This window comes from Peromyscus maniculatus, chromosome 7 (genome assembly GCF_049852395.1).
Source record: "Peromyscus maniculatus bairdii isolate BWxNUB_F1_BW_parent chromosome 7, HU_Pman_BW_mat_3.1, whole genome shotgun sequence".
Classification (NCBI taxonomy): Eukaryota; Metazoa; Chordata; class Mammalia; order Rodentia; family Cricetidae; genus Peromyscus; species Peromyscus maniculatus.
The window spans coordinates 67,061,634-67,069,558 of record NC_134858.1 but is presented as its reverse complement, the minus strand read 5'-3'; the positions used below and the strand labels follow the sequence as shown (position 1 = coordinate 67,069,558).

General features: G+C 44.2%; 1 long non-coding RNA gene across 1 annotated transcript; it reads left to right on the top strand.

Annotated features, from left to right (window-relative positions):
* The first annotated feature begins 5,442 nt into the window (after positions 1 to 5,442).
* Positions 5,443 to 7,529, top strand: LOC143274141 (uncharacterized). The gene is made up of 2 exons (XR_013052571.1): positions 5,443 to 5,628; positions 7,129 to 7,529. It is a non-coding gene; the product is annotated as an uncharacterized LOC143274141 (long non-coding RNA).
* The last annotated feature ends 396 nt before the right edge of the window (positions 7,530 to 7,925 follow it).

Sequence of the window (7,925 nt, the reverse complement as noted above, 5' to 3'; positions counted from 1 at the left end):
TATCTCCTACAGCACAAACCCTTGATGGGGATGGAGTAAATATTTAGACACATGTGGGAGCCCACAGAGGTTTCCTAGTGAGACCTGAGCTTGCTTTACCCAGCAGGGCTGCATAAGGGGATGACTTGACCATGTGCATGGTTACCAGGTGTGTGGAAGGGTCTGCACTCGGGCTGTGTGGTGTGCTTTGATCTAGCAAGGGGGAGGTCTTTTGCCCCGCCCTTGGCATTGTTATAAAAGACCCTTTGAAGAGCCAGAAGGGGCCGGTGGAATTGATCCAGGTCCTCCCAAAGCTCTCCTGTGTTTCTGTCTGTCTCAATCTCTGCTAATCTTTCTAGCTACAAGTTTCTCATCCCTTTCTCCTCAAGAGTGCCCTGGGTAAAAGTGGGAGCTGGATTCTCCCACACACAGAGATTTAAAGAGTCAAACAATAATAAACAACAGCAACAAAAACCCAAACCCAGAACTATTTCACCAGCATGATTAATGTCAAAAATCTTTCCTGCATACAAGTTACACAGTGAAAAACCAGATTCCTTTGTGAGTGTATGTGTATGTATGTATACCTGTTAATGTGTGTAGGTGGCATGTGCATATGGTGACCAGAGAATAACTTCCCAGGTACCATTCATTCACCTTGTTTTTAATTTATTTTTATTTTTATTTTTTTTATGTGGATGGGTATTTTGCCTGCATGTATGTCTGTGCACCACATATGTGTCTGGTGCCTACAGAGGCCAGAGAGGGTGTTGGAGCCCCTGAGCCCGGAATTAAAGAGGGTTGTGTGCTGCCATGTTCATTTACCTTGTTTCTGAGACATGGTCTTTCACTGGCGTGGAGCTGGGCAAGGAGGCTAGGTTGCCTGGATAACAAGTCCAAGGGATCCACCTGTCTTCACCCTGACAGCAAACAAGGTCTCCTCTGCCTGGCTAATTTCATGTGGCTCTGAGGATTGAACTCAGGTCCTTGTGCTTGCAAGACAAGAATTTTATTGAGTCATTATTCCCTTACCTCAGAAAATAATTACATTTTCACTAGTAAAATTGTGAAGGTCCATCACAAAACGTCAGGTGTTTCCAGATAAATGCAACAGAGACTGACAGTCATCTGCCCAGTAAAGCAGCAATCAGCAAAAGAATGTTTTTGGTTTCTGTATATTTTCCTTATGAATATTCCAGGCTGGTACGGTAGCACACACCTTTGATCCCAGCACTCGGGAGGCAGAAGAGGGTGGATCAAAGTGAGTTCAAGGCTAGCCTGGGCTACAGAGTAAGCTTCAGGACACCCAGGGCTACACAGAGAGACCCTGTCTCAAAATACATAGCTATGGAAAACAACAAGTATTTCAGAAGAGAAGATCACCCCACCCTCCCTCTCTATTCCCTTTTCTATATGTATTAATTTCTTAGCTGAAAAAAAAATAAGATATTGTTAAAATTAAAGCAAAAGTCTGTATGCCTGTGTCGTGATAAAATGATGGCTGGCTTGGCTCTCAAAAGGAAGAGGTGGGAAAGAAAGAGGGTTGGGAGAATGTGGCCAGAAGAGAGAGAAACAAATCCTATCAATCTTCGAAGCAGTTCCTGCCTGTTTCCTCACAGAGTCCACAGTTTTGTTTTTCTGGTAATGAAGAATTTTTTAAAAAATGAGTTGCAGCAATTAGATTTGGGTTTTCACATATCTACTGATTTTTCCTCCTACTTCTCAAACTTCTTTGTTCAAGTTTTTTTTTTTTCTTCTCTGCTTAAATATGTGTGGAAGTAGGAGCCTTGCTTCGGAGCAGACAGGCAGCAGGAGAGGCAGGTGGGTGCTCTGTGAGGGCTGTCTGAATTTTCTACAAAAGTATATCAGCCATGATATGAAACAGAAACTCTGTAAAGATCCCCATGCTAGGTGGGAGCTCAGGTACCATGTTCAAACCCACAGTGAGAGGTGTTTTGTTTTTAAAGAGGCATCCTAGGGCTGGGGCGTGCCTCGGTTGGCAGACTGCTTGCCTAGCATTCAGGATGCCCTGGGCTCAACCTCTAGCACCACTTAAACCTGGCATAGTGGTGTTCACTTGCAACCAAGCACCTGGGAGGTGGAGGCAGGAGGATCGGACGTTCAAGGTCAGGCTGGGGAGATGGTACAGAGGGTAAAAGCTCTTGGTGTGTAAACCTGACAATCTGAGTTTGAATCTCCAGAGCCCACATAAAATCCATATGTAGTCGAGTGCATGTCTGTAACCTCAGTGTCATCCTTTGGGGAGAAACTCATGGAACAGCTAGCTTAGTTAGTGTACCTAGTGGTGAACAAGAGAGAGATGCTGTCTCAAGCACAGTGGAAGCTCAGAACCAATGCCTAAGGTTGTGCTCTGACCTCCTCAGATATACCATGGCAGTTGCACCAAATACACACACACACACACACACACACACACACACACACACACACACACACACACCAGTGACTATGTCAGAGGGACAGAGGAACAGCAGGTAGCAATTGAAGTTCTAGGTGGCAGCCCACCAGGAGGAAACACTCTGATGAGTCAATCTTGGACAGTCAAGGACCCAAGACCACAGACTCTAGAATATCTTTTGCTTCTGCTATGCCTTTACATGTTTGCCCTTGCCATCCTTCTCTGGTATCTGGCATGGTGTGAATGGGTGTGGGGAGATCCCCACTGCCTGTAATGTAGTGTGTTTATCTCTCCTGTTCTACTGGGCATTTTTACCTGTGGATTATTATGAAGACGATTCATTCCTAAGCTGTACTGTCCAAATGATAACAATAATGTCAGTTTAAATAGAGTTTGGATGATTAGAAATATGAACAAGAAGTGTCACACAGCTACAACACATGAATTTCTATTGAGGAGCCACATAGACTGTGGCTTAGGTTAATGATTAAGAAAAACAACTGAGTCCCAGTAGCCCAGCTAGCTTAAATTCTTTTAACTTTAATGTTGGGAGATGTGTTCACAGGTTTTGGAGTGCATCACAGCTGGAACAAAGCTTTGAAAATAACTTAAAGTTAGACTAATATGTTTTTGTCAAATAGCTTTGAGGTGAAAAACCCAAGAAGATAATGTAAAGTTTTAGAAAGGCACATAGTTGAATGCAGAACTCTTTAAGGTCAGAGAATAAGAACAAAGCAGCCCAATTATTATTAGCTGACACACTTTTCTTGCTGTGATTGGTTGATGACCAAAGGTGATGATTAATTCTTTGTACCCATTTTTGCCCTCAATCTCCTAATATTAAAAACTATTGGCGAGTGGGTATGTACCCTAAAGATTTAAAGTAGAGCTGACTGATTCTTTTTCATTTATAAAAATTTAGGTTTGTGATTCCTTATAAGATTACCTTTCAAGATAAGTAATAAAGTAGTTGGTCCTTCCTTTGTAACTGAAGAACTGCAGCCTGCCAGTAAAAGACCTGACGGAGAAGAATATCTTGCTTGCCTACACGCTTAATCTATAACAAGTTGCTTGGGTTCGAATGTATGTGAGTTCTTGGGATAATTTGTTTTTTGCCTGTAACACATAAAATGTTTAATCATGTAAGGGAGATGAAAAACATGCTGTTTTTTTTTTAACTGTTTGTTTTGTATTCTTTAAGCATTCACTTGAAAAAACATAATCTAACCACATTGTAATTTTTAGATTGCCTGAAAGATATTGCTAGGGTATAGAAGCTGTAAGAATAAAGAATAAAGATAGAGTTAAAATGAGTTAGAAGGGAAACACCAGGAATGAGAGAGAAGGAACTGGAAGGGAAACATCAAGAATAAAGATAGAGAAGAAGAAACAAGGTGGATGGCTCCTGAGGAATGGCACCTGAGGTTGACCTCTGACCTACACACACACACACACACACACACACACACACACACACACACGAGAGAGAGAGAGAGAGAGAGAGAGAGAGAGAGAGAGAGAGAGAGAGACAGAGAGAGAGACAGAGAGAGAGAGAGAGAGAACAGACATACAGACAGAGGCAGACAGACAGACAGAGGCACACAGAGAGACGTAGAGACGTACACAGGTACAAAGAGAGAGGAGGGGTCCTGAGAAGCTGGCTACAGCAAGAGAAAGGATGGAGACCCCCGATAGCTAACCTACTTGACACACCCTAGTCTGAGAAGATGGGGGATGAGAGCAGGCAACGTAAAGAGTGACAGACAGGGGACAAACTGAGTTTGATCCGCCTGTTGGACAGTGGACAGTGTAGGCCAACCCACCTTCGAGGTGTTTGCTACCCCCTCAAAGATTATTCACCAGTGTTTCCTAAGGTCTGAGTGTCCAAGGTAGTGCGGCCTCCAAAGACACCAAGGGGTAGTGGAGAGTCAGGAAAGCCTCTCACCAGGTGAGGCCAGATGGGGAGAGCAGTAGCCATCTGCGTCTCTTCCACAGGACTGATGAGGCAGAGGTGGGAAGGACACATTCAGAATGTGAACAAGATGGTTTTCAAAACCTTTCAATCCAAGTCCCCGTTGCTTAGCCAAACAAACGAACATAACAACAACAATAACAAAACTCTGCTTACCTGCCTCAGCTCCTCCTTCCTGCCATCCCTAGGAAAAGCCCCACAAACACAAATGAATGAGAAACTCAGGGGATTTTCCCCCTTAAAATTTAACCAACTGAACTGATTAAGTGTATAAAAGCAAAAGTGTGGAAAGTAGAATTTTTAGGGTTCAATCTATGGGGCACGAGATAATTTGAATATTTGCATCACCAAATACTTATCAAGATCCACTAATTCATCAAAACTACCAAGAATTTGAGTGACAAAAATCAGACAGACACATTGTCTCCAAAGAATTTAATGTGTGTGTATACATCATGTATATCAATATATATCTCATACATATACACACATATATACACACATATATATATATGCAAGCTCCAACCCCAGCTCACCTCCAGGAAACTTCGAGTCTGGCCATCTATACAGCTCCTGCTGTAGCAGACACTCTAGCCAGCACCAAGTATCAAGGCAGATCAAAGATCATCAACTCTTCTCAGGGATTACCATACCCGTGGCTCCAAAGGAGCCCATCAGCAAGCCCTGCTTGGATCCACAGCAGTGCCTAGCACAGTGCCCTGTTCATGAGGTACACGTGTGCTTGCAATCATTTAACCAACACCTTTCCAGGAGTGGTGAAAATCCTGGTTCATAATGACTTCCAGGTCCCATGGTGTGAAGTGGCCATCTTCATCACCAGGTCTGAAGGACTATAAAGAGCCTCTGGCCAACCACTGGATACACTCGGTGTAAACAGGAAGAGCAAGAAACCAACCAGGATAGCCAAACTCGGTGGAAAAGAAAGAGTAGATTTAATGAAAAACCGCCAGGCCGCCTCAGTTAGCAGAGAACAGTGCCCAACTTGGGGAGTTTACTGGATTATATAGGGGCAAATGGGGATGGTGGGAAGGATAGCCCAGTTGCTGGAATAGCCAGGCGGGTTACCATGGGAACTCTGGAGAGGCATCAGTTGTGGTCAAAAGCATTCCGATGCCAACTTCCTCGGCCAAGAGCATTCCGGTGTGACCACAGCAGTCAGCAGTGCTCAGCCAGCTGCCAGGGGCTTCAGGTTTCTGTTTCTCAGCAGAACCAAGTCTCCTAGCAAAGCCATGCCCTGGTAGGATCCGGACCATCACCCTAAAATATTGCCATCCATCACTGCCATTTTGGGGGTTCTATCTTCAAGACTTACTACTCAGTAACTAGGGAATGGAAGATGGGGTAACTCTTACATGATTTTAATACTATGGCCAGTAAAGAGTTTAGTGCATGCTGTGGTGTTCATCAACCTTTCTCTGGGTTACCATAAATCAGGTTTTTCTCTCAACCAGGAAGTTTTATTGCTTACATTCTATAACTGTTTTTGACTGCATATATGTTTGTGTACCGTGTATGCCTGATACCCATAGAAAGAGGCCATTGGGCCCACTGGAACTGGAGTTACAGATGGCTGTGGTTGCTGGGAACTAAACTTGGGTCTGTTGGAAGAGAAGCCAGTGCTCTTAACCACTGAGCCATCTCTCCAGGCCCTGCAACCAGGAATCTGATTTCGTTTCCTGATTTTATTATCATGAAAGAATGCCAAGGGTAGTGTTAGCAGAATGCCTCCTCACTTCAGGACTTGTGTGACTGGTGTGCACCAAAAAAAGACTCGCAGCACTTAGTGTGGACCAGTAAAATGTATGCTGGCAGTGAGTGAACCAGTAACACCGGTTAACACTGAACATGACGTGAACGTGAGAAGTCACTGGCCATTACAACACTTGATGACTTCTCAACTTAATCCGTAATCTTGAATACACCTTCTCTTACACAGGCTCACGCCCCGCCAGCCATGGTGGCCTCTCCATCCCAGTCAAGCCCTGTCCCGCCTCTCCCAAGGCACCTTCCCTCAGCCACTTCAGCCCCCTGAGGCAGGTGCACCGGTACCCCTGTCCTGCCTCCCCCTTCCTGAACTCCACCTGGCGTTTTAGGGTCAGAAGCAGAAACTGCCTTCCCAACTACTTTTTCAACTTAGTGAAATCAGTTTCTAGTTTGACTAAGGTCTCTGTTTTCTTACTCTCTCAACGTGAGTCTCCACTTTAAATGTCCTTACGTGACAGGAACGTGTATCTGTCTCCTCAATTTCAAACTGTTCTTTCTTCCACCTTACACCTCTCTCTACCTCAAATCACCGAGCATGAGCATGCCTGCGTGAGTGTGCGTGCGTGCGTGTGTGTGTGTGTGTGTGTGTGTGTGTGTGTGTGTGTGTGTTCAAGTGTGCCCTTGGTAAGCGTGCCTCCTTTGATGCTGGGGAGATGGCTCCGTCAGTGAAGAGCTTTGGCACACAGTCATGAACACCTGAGTTCAGATTCCCAGCACCCACATAAAAAAAAAAAAAAAACCTGGGTGTTGCGACACAGCTCATCTGTAATCTGAGCACTGGGCAGGTAGAGACAGGAGAGTTCTTGAAGTGCCAATCTAGATGAATTGGTCAGCTACATACATACATACATACATACACACACACACACACACACACACACACACACACACACAAATGCCCCCTTTGGCATGAGCTATACTTTTACAACAAGAAACTCCCTCAGAGCTTTGCTAACTAAACTCTTTTCTCCAGGAAACTCAGCTTGCTTTGCAAGAAAATGTTATTATATACTGGATGTCTGAGAGGTCTACCCACAGCTTCTGGATGCTCAGAGCCTCTTCCTCCCCTGACCCAGCTGCTGGAACAGCCCGTTCTCCTGTTCTTTGATCCTGGAGAGCTCTTCTGCCTCTGATAAACAGACACATGAGGCTGGAAAAAAAAAACTCGCTCACCTAATCAAACACAATAAACTGTGCACATCACTGTGTTCAGATCGGAAGCATTTAATGAATGCTATATATCTTATTTCAGTGGGTTTATTGTTCTAACACCAGGCCATATTCATCAGTGGATCACTCTACAAATTATTAAATCTCATCAAGGAAGCGTCTCCACTCTTGGTTTTCCTTGGCAGGAATAAATTCATTGTTTAATATATGTGTGGATGCAAATTAATTCTTCTCCCGCTCAATGACTCCTGCCCTGGAGAGCCCTCATTGAACATACATCATATAGAGATCCTAAAATAGCACTGTATTTTAGCACTTATTAAAAGTATTCTTTATAAGGATAGGTATTCTATGACCTGAGACCAAGCAAGAGCAATAATGCAACCATCTTATGAAGAGAGTTTAATAAGAGAAGATCTAGCCAGAGAAGGGCAGGTGAGATGGCTCAGTAGTTAAGGGCACTTGCTACCAAGCCTGACCACCTGAGTTCCATCACCTAGACCAAAATGCTTGAAGTAGAGAGCCAATGACTGAACTTTATCTCCCGACTCTCATATGCATGTTGTGATGGGTGTATACATGTGTGTGTGTGTGTGCGCG